This window comes from Falco punctatus (genome assembly GCF_963210335.1).
Source record: "Falco punctatus genome assembly, chromosome: 12".
In the NCBI taxonomy this organism is placed as follows: domain Eukaryota; kingdom Metazoa; phylum Chordata; class Aves; order Falconiformes; family Falconidae; genus Falco; species Falco punctatus.
In genome coordinates this window covers 5,893,168-5,910,557 of record NC_137592.1, presented here as the reverse complement: position 1 = coordinate 5,910,557, position 17,390 = coordinate 5,893,168, and the positions used below count along the sequence as shown (strand labels likewise).

The 17,390-nt window shown below is 45.4% G+C and overlaps 1 protein-coding gene and 1 long non-coding RNA gene across 10 annotated transcripts in view; one reads left to right on the top strand and one right to left on the bottom strand.

Moving 5' to 3' along the window:
• LOC308071978 overlaps positions 1-16,071 on the top strand; it is a 378,690-nt gene extending 362,619 nt beyond the window's left edge. For all 4 annotated transcript variants that reach the window (XR_013931445.1, XR_013931446.1, XR_013931447.1 and 1 more), the window contains one exon: positions 1,977-16,071. This is a non-coding gene — a long non-coding RNA (uncharacterized lncRNA). The remainder of the gene's footprint in view (positions 1-1,976) is intronic.
• Positions 1-17,390, bottom strand: part of BMP2 (bone morphogenetic protein 2) — a 142,125-nt gene that overhangs the window by 73,431 nt on the left and 51,304 nt on the right. The gene's annotated exons all lie outside the window — the stretch shown is intronic.

Below are 17,390 nucleotides of genomic sequence, written 5' to 3'. Positions count from 1 at the left end.
GGCCAGGTTTGGAAGGGAGCTCTGGAGCTCACCCAGTCCAACCCCCTGCTAGAGCAGGTTCTCCCAGAGCAGGTTGCACAGTCAGGTCCAGGCGGGTTTTGAACGTCCCCAGGGAAGGAGACCCCACAGCCTCTCTGGGCAGCCTGTGCCAGTGCTCTCTCACCCCCCAGGGTAAGGAAGTTTTTCCTCTTACTCAGGTGGAACCTCCTGTGCTGCAGTTTGTGCCCGTTGCCCCTTGTCCTGTCGCTGGGCACCACTGAGAAGAGCCTGGCCCCGTCCTCTTAACACTTGCTCTTAAGTTATCTGTAGACATTGAAGAGATCCCCTCTCATTCTCTTCTCCAGGATGAACAGGCGCAGCTCCCTCAGCCTTTCCTCATCAGGGAGATGCTCCAGTCCCCTCACCATCTTCATAGCCTCTGCTGGGCCCTCCTCAGCAGTTCCCTGTCTCTCTCAAACCGGGGAGCCCAGCACTAGACACAGCACTCTAGCCATGGCCCCACCAGGGCCGAGCGAAGGGGAGGATCCCTCCCTCAACCTGCTGGCCACGCGTTTCCATTTGACAAAAAGGGGGTTGAGAAACAAACAAACAAATCTGCCTTCAGAGTGGCTGGCTTAAAACTGGACCTGGCTGAAAATTTTCCTGTTCTCATATATAAATGGCACATAAACACATTTACACACACACACATAGTTAGCAACTGGAAAACTTTGTATATAGGTAGGTTGTATATTTTAGATAGAAATATGTATAAATTTTATGGGTATATACTCATGTAGATATGTATTCCAAACATCCATAAATTGTATTTTCCTGGTTTTTCCAAACACTTCACCAGCTGGTTCACAGATGCCAAATGTTGACACAATATCTTAAATAGAAATGTTGACAGTTTCCCATGGAGAGTTTTCTGCAGTCTTAGAGAAGCTCTGTTCAACATTTCTGTTGAGATTTGAAGGAATTTGATTAACATTTTGCTGTTGCCCAGTCCTGACTACTCTGAGTTGAGCCAAGACTGGACGAGCACTTGATGAGTAAGGCTCTTTTGTTATTTACAGCCTCATCAAAACAATGAAGTAGCAGGAATCTCCTTGGAGACTAATGTATCACAGCATTCATCAAGATGATTTCCAAATCAAAGATGACTTCCAAGGAGCAGCAAGGGTGTAATTTTGGAGCCAATCAAGTCAATGGCAAAAATCCCAATTTCTGCACAATATTCTTAGTGAAGCCTCTGAAATTTTGGAGCTTCATATATTATGGCTAAAAGGTCCTGTCCAAATTCAGCATCTGTGTGCCTTACAGAGGCATGACCCTAAAAAGAAGTGATGAAAAATGCCTATTTTGAAAATAAATTTCCCTGTTTATAGTGAGACCAATGGGAAAATGAAGAATTCAGTACTTAATACTGACACCTGCCACTTGCAAAATCTCTCCACTGTGAGCATTTGGAAAATTTTGGTCACTTTTTTTTTTTCCCCATTTGCTTCCATTTCACCCACTGGTACATCTGTCCAATAACAGCACTGACATTGCTAAATGTCATGAAGTGAAGCTGATGAAGTTTCTTCATGTACTAGTTCCAGGTGAGATGGCAACAGGAACAGCTGTAGTTCTTGACAAAACAAAACAAGACAAAAGAAGTATTTGCCAATGTTTTTGGATATAGTTGTTAGATCCCAGCCACAGTCACAGTACCCATAAATATTATAGTCCTTGAACTCTGATTTCTAAGTGCTTTGCTCCAGGTGCCCACCGGCTCTGAAAACCCAGCCGAGCTCTGGCTGCTGGGCTATAAACTCCTGGGCTTTGCTCAGCTCTTGGCACAATGACTGGGGGGGGTCCCACCAGTTCAATCAGGAGAGCATTTCAGGAGGGAAGGCAAGAGGTACATCCCATACGATGGATCCGCTGGTGGGAAAATGCCCCCATTGTAAATCACATGGTGCAGGTGACCACTTTGATCTTCATTGCAGTTGTCACAGCCTCCAGTAACATCAGTAGGAAGAGGTCAGTCCCCAGTGTGACAGAGCAGACGTGGAGGCTGGCAGACTACCCAGGGTAAGTATCATAAATGCTTGAGTTAGCTTTTACTCTTCTCTGCATGCCTCTGTTGGAAACCAAGCTAGACAAATTCTTGGTCCCAATAAATACGGCAGTTATGACACTGTCATGTAAGGAAATCCAGTTCCCCAGAGAAAACCTCAGTCAGAATAGCCAACCCAAGGTATTTATCACTTTACAATATGCTAATGCAAACAAAACCAATGCACACTACAATAAATCTATTACCGAGTCTTACTAGACCAAACTGATATTCCCATGTGACTAATTTCAAGCTGGAAGGGGTTTGGTTTGCTTTTGGGGTGTTTTTTTTTCTATTAATGCCTTTTTGTGATGGAGAAGGCATTTTTCAACTGAATGAAAAATTTTGCGTCCAAAAAGGTCCGGTTTCATTGAAAGATTTAGAGGTTTCAATAAGAAAAAACTAAGACCAGCAATTCAATTATTGCCTGAGTGAGAGATTTCTTCAATATTCCCCCTCTCCCCATCACCTCAAAAAAACATAGTAGCAAAATATTAATTGAAAGAACAAAATCCGTCCATGTCATCAACATTTTTAATGGGGGCGAGCATTAGTCCCTGGCTATTTCCATCATTTACTCTTTATGTTTAAATTTGGTTCTGATCCAGCTGTGACTGCCCTTGGTGGCTGCCCCACCTGGGACAGCAGTGCCAGGGCTGGACACTGCGTTGAGCTCGGACTTCCAGCAGAGCATGGCAGCTCACTGCCCTGTATTGATAACAGTAATAGCGATATGCTTAGAGCCTATCAGAACTCGTTTAACCCCCAAGTTAGCTCGGCTGAACTGGAAATGCCAGCAACAACAAGGCTCGTAGAGATAGGGGTGAACCTGCAGAGTAGGACTCGGCGCAGTCCGCAGAGGCTGGGCCAGCGCAGCGGGCAGCCTGCTGCATTGGCAAAAGTGAACGGAGCCCAGCGTGTCGGGGTGGAGAAAAAGCACGGCAGAATGGCACCATTGACGCCTCAAAGGAGAGCCCAAGTGCCAGCCAGCACAAGGAGATAAGGAGACCCCGGCGAAGGGTACAGAGGTAGCACTGATGAGCAGTGCTTGGCTCTGCTCCCACAGAGGTCACAGCTGGCTCCTCTGTTAACTTTTTCTCAACACAGCATTATTGAAAATTATACCAAGCTACTTGCTTGTAATGCCTCCCTCCCACAGACCTTTCACAAGAAACTCTAAGTATTTGACATCCCTGGTGTAGGCAAAGACAGTCAGAGGCTCTGTTATCTTCTTTTATAAGCTGGAGAATTTGGCTATGAGTAGACAAAGGTCCCCGTCTGGCAAGGCATGTGGGTAGTATCACTCATATGAGTAAAGTGATACACGAGCCTGCAAGATTTGTCTGAGCAGATCTCTGAAGATGAGTCCTGACCTTAGCTACAAGAGCCTCCATCTGGAAGTACAATTAATTGGTAAAAATGTGTCTACTCTGAATTTAAAAAAAATTATCTATATTACTACAAGGGGAAATTCTTCTTTATTACTGTTTTGTTACCAGTATCCTTTTGAAGCTAAGGTTCCTGCACACACATGCAGCAGCCAGATTCATCGGACGACCAAATCTTAAACGTGGCGAAGTTGTTCCCATTCTTTTCTCTGTTTATTTTCAATTTCCCATCCTATCAGCTCAAACGAATTAAGGTGGGAGGAGGTAAAGCAACTAGAAAGGGCAGTTTTTAAAGCTGCACCGAGTAGAAGGTAAGAAAATATCATAAATTTTATTTCATGCCTTCTTGCCAATTGTTAGAAATGTGCAGTCCATATGAATTCATATAACAAGGAGGGAATGTTGGGAAAACCAATAAAGATTTTGTGGTCTTAACTATAATGAATGTAGTTTGATATAGAGTCTGTTTTTCACTGCATGGCAAAATGAATCATAAAATACTGGACCTTGAAACTCCTGCATTTTTTAACAATAGCCTGGGGACAGTTTACAGTGTAATGAATTGTAATTAACCCACCTTCAAAATCTTTTATGAGTATTTTGCCAATTAGCTTCGCATGCTTGCTAATGACTCATGGCCAGCGCATGTCTTTACAGAGCAGCCTTTTACAGCACACGCTAGCCTGTTAAGTCAGCAGAAGTATGCAGGACAGCGAGGTAGACACAGGTAAGACCCAGCCAGTCCTACAACCTACATATTCCAACATTCAGAGAGCCTTTGCTGTTCTCTCAGACCCAAAATAACTGCAATAATGTATAGCAACGTCAAAAGGCTTTGGTTTCCGAAGGATTGCACGGAATGCAAAGGGCTCAAGTCCTGACATCTGTTGTTACTTAGTACTAACATATATAATGCTGCTAATTGCTGAGCCATCTTTGTTTTCCTTACTTAGCACTAGGGTTAGAATTATTTTATTTTTGTGGTTCATGGCTTCCTGCCACTTGCAACACAAAGTCCACTCTAAAGAAAATAAAACAACTACCAGGCTGCCTACTAACCGTGTGTGGAGGGCTGGGGTTGTTTCTTCCCCCTCTTCTGTTTTCGGTTGTGCTTTTTTGTTGTTCTGCATTTGTGGGTTTGGGTTTTTTTATTATTATTAAAAGGGAGTAAGCAGAGGCATGCCTCAAGCAGACCCAGCAGAGCTGGGATCTGACCAGTGTCACAGCAAAAGGCCACATGGGCCAGTATCCCATCTCCCAGTATAGCCAGGAGGAGATGCAGGCGGAAAAACCTCAAGGAGGAGGTTCAGTGCAATCCCTCCCCTGCTGTACCCTCCTCGCTTCAGGCAATCCGTGGTTTATGGACTTCCCAAAGCAGAGGCTGCCTCCAGACCAGTGTGTTTTAACAGCCACCCATGGATCTAGCCTCCTCAAATGTTTTTGATCCCTTTCTCAAGCCATTTATAACTTTTGGCCTCTGCAACATCCTGTGGCAACGAGTTCCACAATTTAATTATGCTTTGTATGAAAAAGTACTTCCTTCTGTTGGTTTAAACCTTCTTGTGTGACAGCATCACCAGGTCCCCTCTAATTCTTGGGAGAAGCAGCAAACATCCAGTTCCTATTTGCTTTTTTCTATGTCAGTCATGATCTGACAGACCGTTACCGTGCCTCCTGCTTCTGTCATCCCTTTCCACTCTGAAGACTCATCATCTGCTTATTTTTCCACCTTCATGGAAGCTGTTGCCCAGCTCTCCTCATCCTGAACATTTTCCTTCCTATGCTTCCTAGTTCAGCTCAACCCGTGTGGAGTTAGATGGCTGGCAAACACACTGCCATGGAGGTAGAGTTTCATCGAGGAGTGCTGTAATGATGTTTTCTGACTTGGCCCTGCCTCTTTGCCAGTTCATTCTTAACGTCATAGCTGCCTCTTCTGATGGACTTGAAACGATGTTTGCAGAGGCCTCCAAGCTCTCTTTGCTAAATGTTACATTTAGGGCTTGTCTACGCTGAAGTATAGTTGGGGTGAGTTTTCTGCATGTGCTCTGCTTTTGTTGACACTGCACTACCTCAGTCATTTTATTGCCCAGCCACTCGGGATCGTGAACTCTTTCAGCAGCGCTTTGTGGCCAGATTTAGTTTTACAATGCTGAATAATTTGCATCATCTGCAAAATTTCTCATCTCACTATTCATCCTTTTTACCAGACTACTTATGAATATGTCTGAACACTATCAAATTAGTATCTCAACGACCTCAGTTCTAAGTAATGCACAAAAACCTCTCTCTTGCAGAAAGATGTGTGGCAGACATCCTAGCCAAAGCCTTGAGGGGACTCGCCAGTAACCTCCCACAATAGCGAACAGAGCTTTATCCCCATCTTCCAAAAAGACAGCTTTTAACATCTTCTAACTTTGGAAAAGAACTTTACTTTCTCATCTCTTATCATGAAGCCCTGTTGCAGACAGTCTTTAGGCATTTGTGATTATTGGCATGACTCTCCTAACTCCTCTGAGCACGTTATCAATATTGAGTGGGTAAGCTGGAGAAATTGGTGATAAGGCGGCCCATCTGGTGTGTCAAGTATTTCATTCCATGGCCAGGTAGATGTCATTTGTTGGCCTGTTGTTTTTAATAACTGTCAGATCATCTGACCCTGATGATCACGGTTTCTCCATAAACAGTGCAGACCATCAGACGAAGGAAAGACTCAACTACAATGCCTTTTTTTTTGCCAAATACAGAATCACTTGTGTTTATAGGTGAGCTGCACGCCTTCTGCACTGAATTCCTGTAGTGTATCAGCCAAAAACACAAAATGTGTCCTTAGTGAGGGCATTATTGCAGTATCTCTATTGCAAGAGACCACAGCATCCTAAACGGCGGCCTTGATGTCCCAGAGCAATACCTGTTGCTGCTCTCAGCTGCCCTCCTCTTGGGGAATTCTCAGCTACACCGAGGAGCAAGTTCATCTGAAATCACCCTGCTTGCACATGCCAGCTGAAGAAATTTTTCTCTTCACCTTGCCTCAGTATAGATCCAGTTCTCCTGGAGGATTAACATCACGGCAGCGTGAAACCCCACCGGGCAGTTTCCATCCGCAAGCCATTTCCTCGTTTCACAAAATCCTGCCACTCCTCTGTTGTCCCGGATCGTTCTCACTCCCCCGCCAGTCAGCTGTCCGAGTGGTTTAGGAGGAAGGGCCAAACCTGTGATAAATTTAACCTGAGACTTAACTTGTGCCTCATCCTAGAAAGCCATGCGTTTGTGAGGCATCCCTGAGGACTGTGACTCAGGTCTGCCCTGGCTCTGTTGTGGTGCAGGACCTACCGCATGAAGTTATCATGAGTTTCTGAGCGTTACCCCTCTGGGCGTTGTTCCGTGCACCACTTTGCACCTGGAAAACCTGTTTGCTGGACATACAGGTAATCCACTGCAGAAAACTATCACAGGCATGAGAGCCAGGCACTTACAGAGAGCATAACTGGAAGGGGAGCCAGCCCTTGCTGCATGAATTGTACAATTCTTGCTGTGAACATTCCGAGCTGAGCAGCATGTTTGGGCCATGACTTCTTCCAGTGAAAAACTGCAACATCTGCATGTTTCAGAACCGCACCGATTGTGCTATAGTGACCTCAATTGCAATCGCAAATTTTCAACCTGTTTTTTTTCTCTTCTTAATTCAGTGGGAGCTTTGCCTGTACTGGGCAGGATTGAACCATCTGTATCCAGATTATGAAATAATACTATTTCTGTACCAAACGAGCTCAGTATGTCCCCAAGCTACAGGGACTGTATTTACAGCCCTGGCTACTTCTACACATAGCGTGGACTTTTCTACACTGAGGGCCTAATGCTGAATCAGTTTAGTCAGTAGGAATGGTAACATTAAATTCAATCAGAGCAGGATACGGCCACGTGTTATTTTAGCCAATCTAACATGCCACAAAAAAAAAATGTGTTGAATCATTTATTATTTTTTTTAAAAAAGAGAAAAATAAAACACATGGTTAGATAATCAGTGGGAATTGCTAGACACCTACACAGGAGAGTTGCAAGCATGGAAATACTCATATATGTATTTGAAGTTACACCACAGACTTCTTGGGTGGGTTTTTTTGCCCTGCTACACTCTGTCTGGACGAATAATTTGGATGTTGATCACTCAGGTAACGTAATAGAGAATCATGTCGCCTGTGTTGCGAACAGAAGTGAAGGAGAGAACATTTCATTCCTGCCTAACACGAAGCAAAGTTCACAGCTGTGGCATTTCATTGCAAGCAACACCACTGCCTGTAACACAGCAAAGCACATGGGGGGGGTGGGGGGGTGGGGGGGGGAGGGTGCACTGAAATTATTGCTCTTCTGCCAAAGAGCAAAGGCAGGACAATTTTTTTTCTACTTTTCTTCTCATTGACTTTAAAGCATAAAAGCAAGCAGTGTTCCTGTATGGCAATAGAAATTGCACAACCTAGTCACTCTATGTAACACCAGCGTACTGCTATGCTTGGACCCATTATTTTTGTGCACAGTTGCAAAATAAAGGGAGGTCTAACGTGCTGACTGGATGGGGACGGGGACGGAGATGCGAGGGACTTTCAGGCTGACCAGCTAAATTTTCCCAGCAGATCTGTTCTGCTGCTCTGTATGTCCTTCATCAGCTGCAGGAGGACTGAAGCCAATCCAGGTGTACTGAAGATGGACTCATGCTTACGTCCTATCGACAGTCTCAGGAGAGGTGAAATCCCATCAGCGATTAACATCTCTCTTCTTTATCTTCTTTCACACTTAGCCTCTAAACCTTGGTGGAAGTTTGAAAGGCTGGAAGTAGCCGCTGCACCCTTGAGTAAAGTGCTGTCCATTTTACAATGGGCTAATTCATGCGTTTGTAAATTCCACAGTGGCTCTTTGTTTAAATGCTTGCTCCTTATTTAGGATTATTCACTAAAGTCTTTTTATTCTTAACATTACCCACAGTTTAAAAAAAGAAAACTTCCTCCATGTTGACAAGCTGTATAGAAAGCAGCCCCTCAAGCAGGGACAGCACAGGGGTTCCCCTGGGGCCGGTAACCCTCGAACACGAGCAGGTACGGGGGGGGGGGGGGGGGGGGGGGCTGTTGCTGTCAGCTGTGCGATACATCTGCCTGCTCCTTGGTAAGAGAAAGCTACGTGCGGTTTCGAGGCCAGGCATTGCGCAGGTACCTCCCCACACGCCGGGGCACATATCCACCCTTCTCCTCTCTCCTCGGGAGACCTTCGGCTCCCACCCGCTCCCCCCATCAGACATGGGCAGGAACACGTTTGGGGGAGCGCGCAGCTCTGTTTGCACACAAGGAAGAGTGTCACAGCACCAGGCATGTTTGTGTCACCCACGCCTTTGCTTCTCCAAGGAATACCCTTTCTGAGCAGACCTCTGCACTGAACTGGACATTCAAATGGGATGTAAACCAATACACATAGCAACTTCTCCCCTCTTGATTTCCCCAAAAGCATTTCACTTCTTTGTGACTACCTGCATTGTTTTGGTCTAAGCATTCATTTCTTAGGCAGAAACATGATTTTTATATAAGCCTTTTTTTTCTCCTGATAAACAGTTTTTCTGACATCCTTTTCCAAACCAAGAGACATCTGCTAAGAGCATGCAGGCATGATTCCTGCTGGGCCTTGCAGCGTGAGCAAGAAAAGATTCACAGCAGCAGAGTGTTTGTGCTGGCTCCCAGCCGTAGTCAGGAACCTTTCTCTGAGTCCAGCCATGGCAGTTTATATCACCGTCCTCATACCACTGCACCCCTTGGCTTAAAGGGTTCTTCACCTTTGTTAATTTTCAGCTATGACCTATTTATAGGCAGAAATCTCGGCCATTGCTTTTCTCAACTCTTCCCTCCAAGTCTCCTCTCCCAAGACAGGCCCGCCTGTCCTTGCCATCCATCTCATGCACACACTTCTGCTACTGCTCCCACTTCAGCTCATCTTTCCTGTTTCTTGGTGAAGAAAAAAAGTGCGCTCTGTTCAAGCTGAGCTCTCGCATGTGCCTGCTGCACTGTCACTGGCTCCTCTCTCCCCTTAGCTGCATTTATTTCTCTTTTCATGGCTACAACACAGCTGTGCCTCAGAGTCACCCTGTGATTAAAGCACACCAAACTCTTCTTCCTCCCCAAGCAACTCTGCGTGCACAGCCTATTACAGAATATTTTCTTAGTAACATTACCTGACTTTGTGGTGATTTGCATTAGCTACGGCTCTGGGCTGTCTTCTCCAGAAAAGCCAGGACTTCACCAGTTGACACCAACCAAAGAACCAGCTCTCAGTTTCCACACATTAGGGGAGGAAAGAAAAAGTAGCAAAATACTCTGATAAGTTATAGCACTACCAACCAACCTAGGGACTTCTGCCAACTTGGAAATAAGATATGAACTAGTGTGTTTCTATTTTTGAATTAAAATGGAAACAGGTGGGAAGGACGCGTGGAATTTATCAAGCCAAAGAAAGGCTTTTTTTCATGTTAAAATTTGAACGGAATGGAAATTACAATCTTCCAGTGGTACTGTAGAGCTGCAATATTGGGTTTCTGCTTACAGAGCCTTTAGCAGCGAGGAACCAGCTGCAGTGGAGTTGGAGTTTTGGAGTTTGCTTCCTAACCCAATCTAACTCTCTCCTAGGGCTGCCCTATTTTGAATTATTACACCACCTGGCACAGGGGATGTTATTGACTCTGGAGAGAAGAGTCGAGTTTTGCAATAATTTTTTTATAGATTGCTAAGTGAAAAATAAGAACAAAAATGAACTGCTGGATAGCAGAAACCAGTGGTTTTCACTATTCCTACCTAATTTATTGCATTGAACCTCCACTCCCACACTAAGTTAGGCGCTTTGGCTCATCTCAGGTATTTACTGTGTGTCAGCACCAAGTCAGTGGGGTGGTGGAAAGACTGGAGCCACACCAAAGCTCTGCGTTTCGAACCAGATTGCGCCCACTCCCTCCCTACCCCCATGTCAGAACAACTGCAACTGGAGTTGCCCAAAACCTGAGAGAAGTGACCCACCTGAGGTGACGCATGTTCCTGAGATGACAAAGTAAAGCCCAAATCCAGAATCTTTTAAAAAATTGTGACATAGTATAAATGGGACAAATTTTACCATAAACACTTGGTCATTTGTTACTCAGAGGGTAGGACCATCTGCATCGCTGGCTGGACAAATACATAATAAAATGGACTGACAGATAATGGAAGAGGCTTCTTCATTGCCTTCACTTACCCTAATTATTTTTTAACCATTTCCAGTACGTAGCCCTGACTCTGTAATTATTTTAGAGCAGGAAAATACTTCCTGATCCAAGTACTGAAAAGGTTGCCATCGGCATTGCAGTAGACTTTTTCATCCATGTGAAAGCCCACTGAAATCAAGTGCATTTGACTAACTGCATTCGTCCAGCCCAGCATGCTAACAGTGTGACCAAGGTCTGTACCAGTCAGATGTCCGGTGTGGCCCATTTCACAGGGCTGCCTAACTGCTGCAGCGCTACACGCCGCAGCCATCAGGGCAGCGCGCTGCTGGCTGTGAGATCCTGGTCTAAATGAGCTTAAAAATGGATTCAAATACTTCTCCTTTTCTCAAACTACTTATAAGCAGCTTCTTTGCATTTTTAATTTGAATAAAGAACACTTCTCTGTTATATTAAAGTTTGGAGGGTTGCAGGGTGTGTGTATGTGTATATATATACACACATACATATATATATATATAAATAAAATTCCCTCCCCCCCCATCCCATCATGTTTCCTTCTGCTTCTCAGTTTGAGACAGAGTCAGAAATCCAAAGAGCAAAGTATTTGCAAAACTCTATAGTTGAGAGGTCTTTGAACTCCTTAACACCAGGAGGAGATGAAAAGCTCACAAGACAAGTTGCTCTCTTGAGGCACTCAGCCCAATTACCAGGAACTGCGGCAGGTTGAATGCATTCAGGGGGATGGACTGAGGGAGAAAACATTCAGGTACCTTTCAAATATGCAACCAAACAATTTGAGGTTTGCCTGTCACTTGTCTAGACACATGTTTCAAAAGGGAATAAAATAAAAGAAAGAAAAATACGCTGTCTGGGAATTCTTACCCTGATTGTTGCACAGCAGAAAAACTGGGTAATTCTCTTCAACTGAATAAACATAGGAGGGAGTCTGAGAGCAATTTGGCTGCAGAGCAAATACTGTTACCAAATTCTTTGCACCTGCAATGGTCAGGGAAATGATAATACACCCTCTCCATGTCTTCCTATCCCACGCTCTGGAAAGCAGCCATGGAGTATCTCATGCATGCTACAGCATAAATATTTGTGAGGGCAGGGCTTCAGGCAAGACCCTGCTGGTACAGTGACGGCGCACTCCGCAGCCCCATCCCGTGAAACCCGCTCTCACCTCAACCTGACCAAAGCTGACACCTCTGGAGAGCAGCTCTGCTGCCGCCGGGCTCCCCAGCACTGCCGGCTCCTGTGGCGGAACATCAGCTTCGCGCAGCACAGCCCAGCATCGCGGAGCAACTTCGCCAAGTTTGTCACAGCATTTATTGACTAAGCAGATTGAAAAACAAAAACCAGAAGAGGAATGGCTTTGGCTGCCACAGCTTCTGGTACCGTTCTTCCAGCACAGGCACAGATATCCAGGAAAAGCACACTTTTCCTAGTATGACTTGCCTTGGACTAGGTTTTATTACTGGCACAGCATCACCACCGAGGAGGGTTTAATGCTCTAGTGAGGAAGCATCCCCGTTCCAGCTGTGCCCTCAGCCTGTGCCTTCAGCAGCGGAGGCACGCTCAGAGGGGAGTGTGTGGCAGCTCTGGTCCCCCTGGGACCATAGCAGTGGGGCAAGCCAAGAAAGGGGGAAAATGGCTCAACTCAGCCGCGAGACCCTTCAGCTGAACTGGCAAGCCAGGGGCATATCTGAGGACAGAAGAAGGCAAACTTGCGCTGCTTGCGCAATACAGGGAGGCAGGAAGGCATTTGGGTTGCTACAATGGGTGGAAGATGATTTTGACTGTTTGCTGGGAAACATGGGTCTGTGCCTAGAGGATCGTAGTGCCTTGTCTATAAAACGAGTAATATTCCCATCCCTGCCTCTCTTGTTACGGTGGTGTGCAGCTTAGTACAGCCATGCACCAAGAAGCAGCTGCGAGGTGGAGCCAGCAAAGCTGAGAAAGAACTGCACCACCATCGTGGAGGGAAAAGGCTCCCACTCATGTGATGAGCTTCACACAGGTGGGCTGGAAGAGAAATGAAAAGGCTGGTGACAGACTCACAGAGAGGAGCTACCTCCACTCCTGTCATTGACGGCTTCGTTGAACAGCGGTTTGAGGACGAAGCAAATAGGAAGGACAAAGAAGAAATGAGATGTGGACAGTAGGCTCTCCTGCTCCCACCTCCACAACGCTAACACGATGGCTGACACCCCAAGATGCCACCTCTGTGTGTGTGTGCATAAATCTGAGTCCATCAGCACTGTGGCTGCTCAGCTAACAGACCCTCAAGACAAATAAAGAATAGAGGATAAATTGTAATATTTTAAAATGTTTCTGCTGTAAAAATATTTTTTGACTGGAGGAATCTTAGCCAGAAATGTAATTGCCTTATAAAGAGTTCTTGTAACACACTTGGAGATTGGATTCAGTCCTGAGTCATAAGTTACTGGGTTTATGCTACTATTTGAAGATGTGTGACTGTATTTCCCTTAATTTTTAGTAACTGCTGTGCTTCTTTCTTGCATAGAGAACTTTTCAAGTTATTCGTATTTATCAGATGCACAGAAAAAACGGGCAAGCCTTGTGTTCCACTGGAATGGTTTGCCCTCAGTACGTCCAACTGTTAACATCATAATTTGCCATCCTGCATGACGCTAGCCACAGAATTCAGCCATTTAGTCCTGTATAAAGCCCAATAATTTGCATTTAAAACAACCACCCCATGCCTCCTGGCTGTTCCCCCTGTAAAAACAGCTGCTGCGGGTTTATCAGGAGGTGGACGAGCCCTGGGCAAGCGCACGTAGTTCCAGAGGCCAGTATTGAGTTAGCCACGCTCACTCATCGCCCCAAACTCCCACAAAGAAAAATCAGCATTTCAACACCAGAGGAAGTTTTACAGTGTGAGGAACTACCTGCATAAGAAAATTATTTTTAAAAAAATTATATACACATGCACAGGGGTCCTGTGGTCATGCCTGGCCCACGTTTGTGATAAGCCATATCAATCACTCCTCCATCTCTCATCAGCAGGCAGGTTTAAGACCAGGTGACATCAAAGCAGTTTGGGCTGTTGCTGGGAAATAAATGCTACGTAAAGAAGAGAAAGTGTCACCACAATGTGAAGACAGCAATCACATTATTAGGAAGGCGAACAGAAAGAGTAGATGACACTGAGTTACAGAGCCCAAATTCAAAGGAATTATGACAATTTCTGTTAGCTAAGTAGCTGTAACAACTACCAAATATTTCCTTAAGATTGCTAAGCATATTAACTGATAATATCTGTCCATGAAAATTAACCCCCCCACAACAGCACAATTTAATCACTGCAAATTCAGATTGGCAGAAAAAGCGTTCTGGTTTTTGTATCACTTGACTGAGCTTAGTAAATGAAAACACAGGAGATTTGGTTGATCCTCCACAAAGCTTTTAGGACATGACGCGATCAGAAAGGAACAGGACAGTCTTGTGATTAGGCTCCAGCTGCAAGCTCGTCCCATGCACTGAACTGGGCTTGTGAGCCGAGCCGCTTCCGAGCCCAGTTGTGCCACATCTTTGCTGTGATGGGTAACGGGACCCCTTTGCTCAGAGATGAGCATAAACCCTCTTTCCCTATTTTGGCCATTTTAGGCAAGGAGAGGGCCTGCCCTGGCAACGTATGAGAGCAGGGCCTGCAGCCGCACACAAATAATTCAGCAACGAACCTGAACAAAACCTGACATTTTTTCCTCACCTAAGGGTGACACGGAAGCTCTCCCCCAAGCCCCCATGCATCAGAAAGTATTTTGCTTCTCTCACCACACTAACAGACCAAATCAGCCTCAGTAATCTTATCCACCCTGGTAAACCCAACCGTTAATTTCTGCTGCAGAGGTATTCCCACAGAGGCACAGAGTAACTAGCTGAAGCGTCCCAAGCCAGTGTTGTACCGTTGCCCTAAAGGAGCAGCCCCATTAGCACAGCCTCTGTTATATTCAACCCAGACTTCCTAACAGTATCACATCATAAAACCATCATGCATCTGGCCCAAATTTAAGGCACAGTTGGCAGCATCTGATACACAAAAGAAACCAAGGACTGAATTAGTATCCCACGAGGTTGGTTTTTTTTTTCAAGTTGCAGATGAAGTGCAGAGCCATGTGGAGAAGTCCTCCATACGCCTACTAACCCTTCTCAAAAAAAAGAAGGGCTGTCTAGGTTTTATGTTCTTTGAAAATACCACTTCATTACCTCCCCTTTTTTTGTTGCCAGGAGAGGTTAACAAAATTACTGAGGGATGAAACATTCTTGAAACATTCTTTCTGGATCATCAAACAGGATTAGTGTGTGAATTACACTGGGTGGTGCAGCACACCTAAAGGGGCCGGGGCCGGTGGGACTGCACGCTTACCTGCACCTTCTCCTGCGTTAACAAGGAGGAACCGCAGCACGTGGTGCCTGCGCGTGTGCACACACGCACGCGAGGCTTGTTGGTCACCGACTTGAATTTTTGGAGGGGAAGAACACCCAAATGGAAGCGCTTGCTGCCGAGGGCTGCCGGAGTCGTGGTGCTACGCTTCGCTGCTCCTCAGCACACGCATCGGGTCCCGGTTTTGGCAGATGCTTGGCCCCGGGCTGCTCCAGCCATGCCACCAGCGGGGTGCGCACAGTTAGAAATCCTCACCAACACATGCTCAAATGAACTTGCTTAGCAGCAGAAGGGCCAGGTAAGACAGCAGGCCAGAGCGATGTGCTTTGGAAAAGCTCAGGTCTCTCTGGCCCTTTGCCTCCTTGCTGGGAAAGTCCATGCTCCATGCAGCACACAGATGTGACAACTAAAGGGTTATGAGCTTCAGCAGGGAATAGCTTGGTCTGCCTTCACCTGCAAGAAACAGTGTTTCTAGCTCCCCGCCAGATAAGCACTCTTCCTACTGAATATTTTTTAACCCGTCAATAGACTGTGCAGGTTATCAAGAACCTCCGCGTTTTACTTTGCAGAGGATCCCACCAGCCTTTGCTCCTCCGATGACCCAGGCTGGCAGGGCTGCATCACTTACCGCTACTGGTGCTCTCGGGGTGGCAGGTTTGTTCCTTTTTTGCCTTTTTGATCTGCTGCCACTAGCTGGTGACAAAAACAAAGCCCTGCACACATCTGTGCTTAAGAATAATAGTCTTTCATGTAAAATGCATTTTACAACAGCACACAGATCACAGACAGAACTGCTGCTACAGAACAAGATGGCACAGTGAGTTTCTTCTGGGTAAATCTTTCCAATAGGCATGTGAAACCTGAACCAGCACAAGCCAGAGCCTCCAGGGCCTTCAGGCAGCACTGATCCCTGCGTACTGAGTCAGATTTGGGTTTGAGGGGGGGGTTGTAGATTCAACACTGAAGAAAAAACACCTTCATGAAGATACACACACACCCCCCTCTTAGTAACAGCTGGTTCTGACTTCAACAGCATCAGCTCAACCATCAGTGTGAAATTTCCGGGTGAACATCACATCTCCCAACAAGTACGGTGGGATATGTCGGAGAAATGACACCCACCCTCAGCTGCTTTTTGCCTTTGTGAACTGAGCAGGGCTGTTGCAGATGCAGGCACCCTGTGCAGCCTCTGCTTCATGCCAAATATCCATGTCCTCCCACAAGTTTCCAAACTGAGCCGTGTCAAATAGGAGGCAACAATAAAATAAATGCAGCTTAACATCACATTGTACTCTTTAAACTCATTTAACTAAATCAACTGATGATTTTAAACCTAAATTCTCATTCAGACCAAGGCTCAGGCTCAATTGTTTGTCCTCGTGCAAACTACAGGGTTTGGTTCTCCGTATCTTTGTATTTACAGAAACAGCTACTCCTCAGTTCAAGCGGCAGAGCACCGAACCACCGGGGACAGGACAGCTAAAAGAGATCAAGAAGAAGGAGGCCAGATTCCCAAGGGATGTCAGCGAGAATCTCCCTGTTGCTTCCAATCACCAACTAGAAAACAGGGACCATAAACCACATCATCCCCCCATCTCCTGTCTGCTTTGTGTATTTTTCCACTGCAAAGGCTTCAGGATAGGGACTGTCTTTTATATACATGCACACATCACCCAGTGCAAAAGATCCCAAACCATGCTCAAGGCTTGAGGCTGTCCTGCCATAGTAATTACTTTATTTCAAGGGTTTCATTCAGGTGCACCAGCTCTCCAGTGCTGTCAGAGAAGGTATTGCGAATTGCTGCTGTCCACTGAGAGAAGGCAAATGCTGATTAATCTACAGCACCTTCCACTGTTTTATTTTGTTTAATAGTCTCACTTCTCTTTACTAAATGGCTTATCGAGTTTCCTTGCTGATTACAAGTGTTCAGATCGCCCTAGCAGCCTAAAGCATTTACAGTTATTCTAATTTAAATCTCTTTGTTACAGTCTCCAGAATTTCCTGAAAATAGAAAGTAAAACTAATGGGAAGCACAAATGTTTTATAGATTATATGCGTGTCTTGAAGAGGTAGTAGCCAGCTAAGCAGAAGGTAAGGGAAAAAAGCAGGGATCAAAATCTAGGTCAGAACAAATGCTGGACAAGAGCCCATGCTGTCAAGTCCCAGGCCTCCCACAAGAGAAAGAACGAAGAAAAAAATAAATAAATAAATAAATAAAATTCAAACATCCTATATTACAGGGAAAAACAAAACAAAACAAAACAAACACATTTCAGAAAT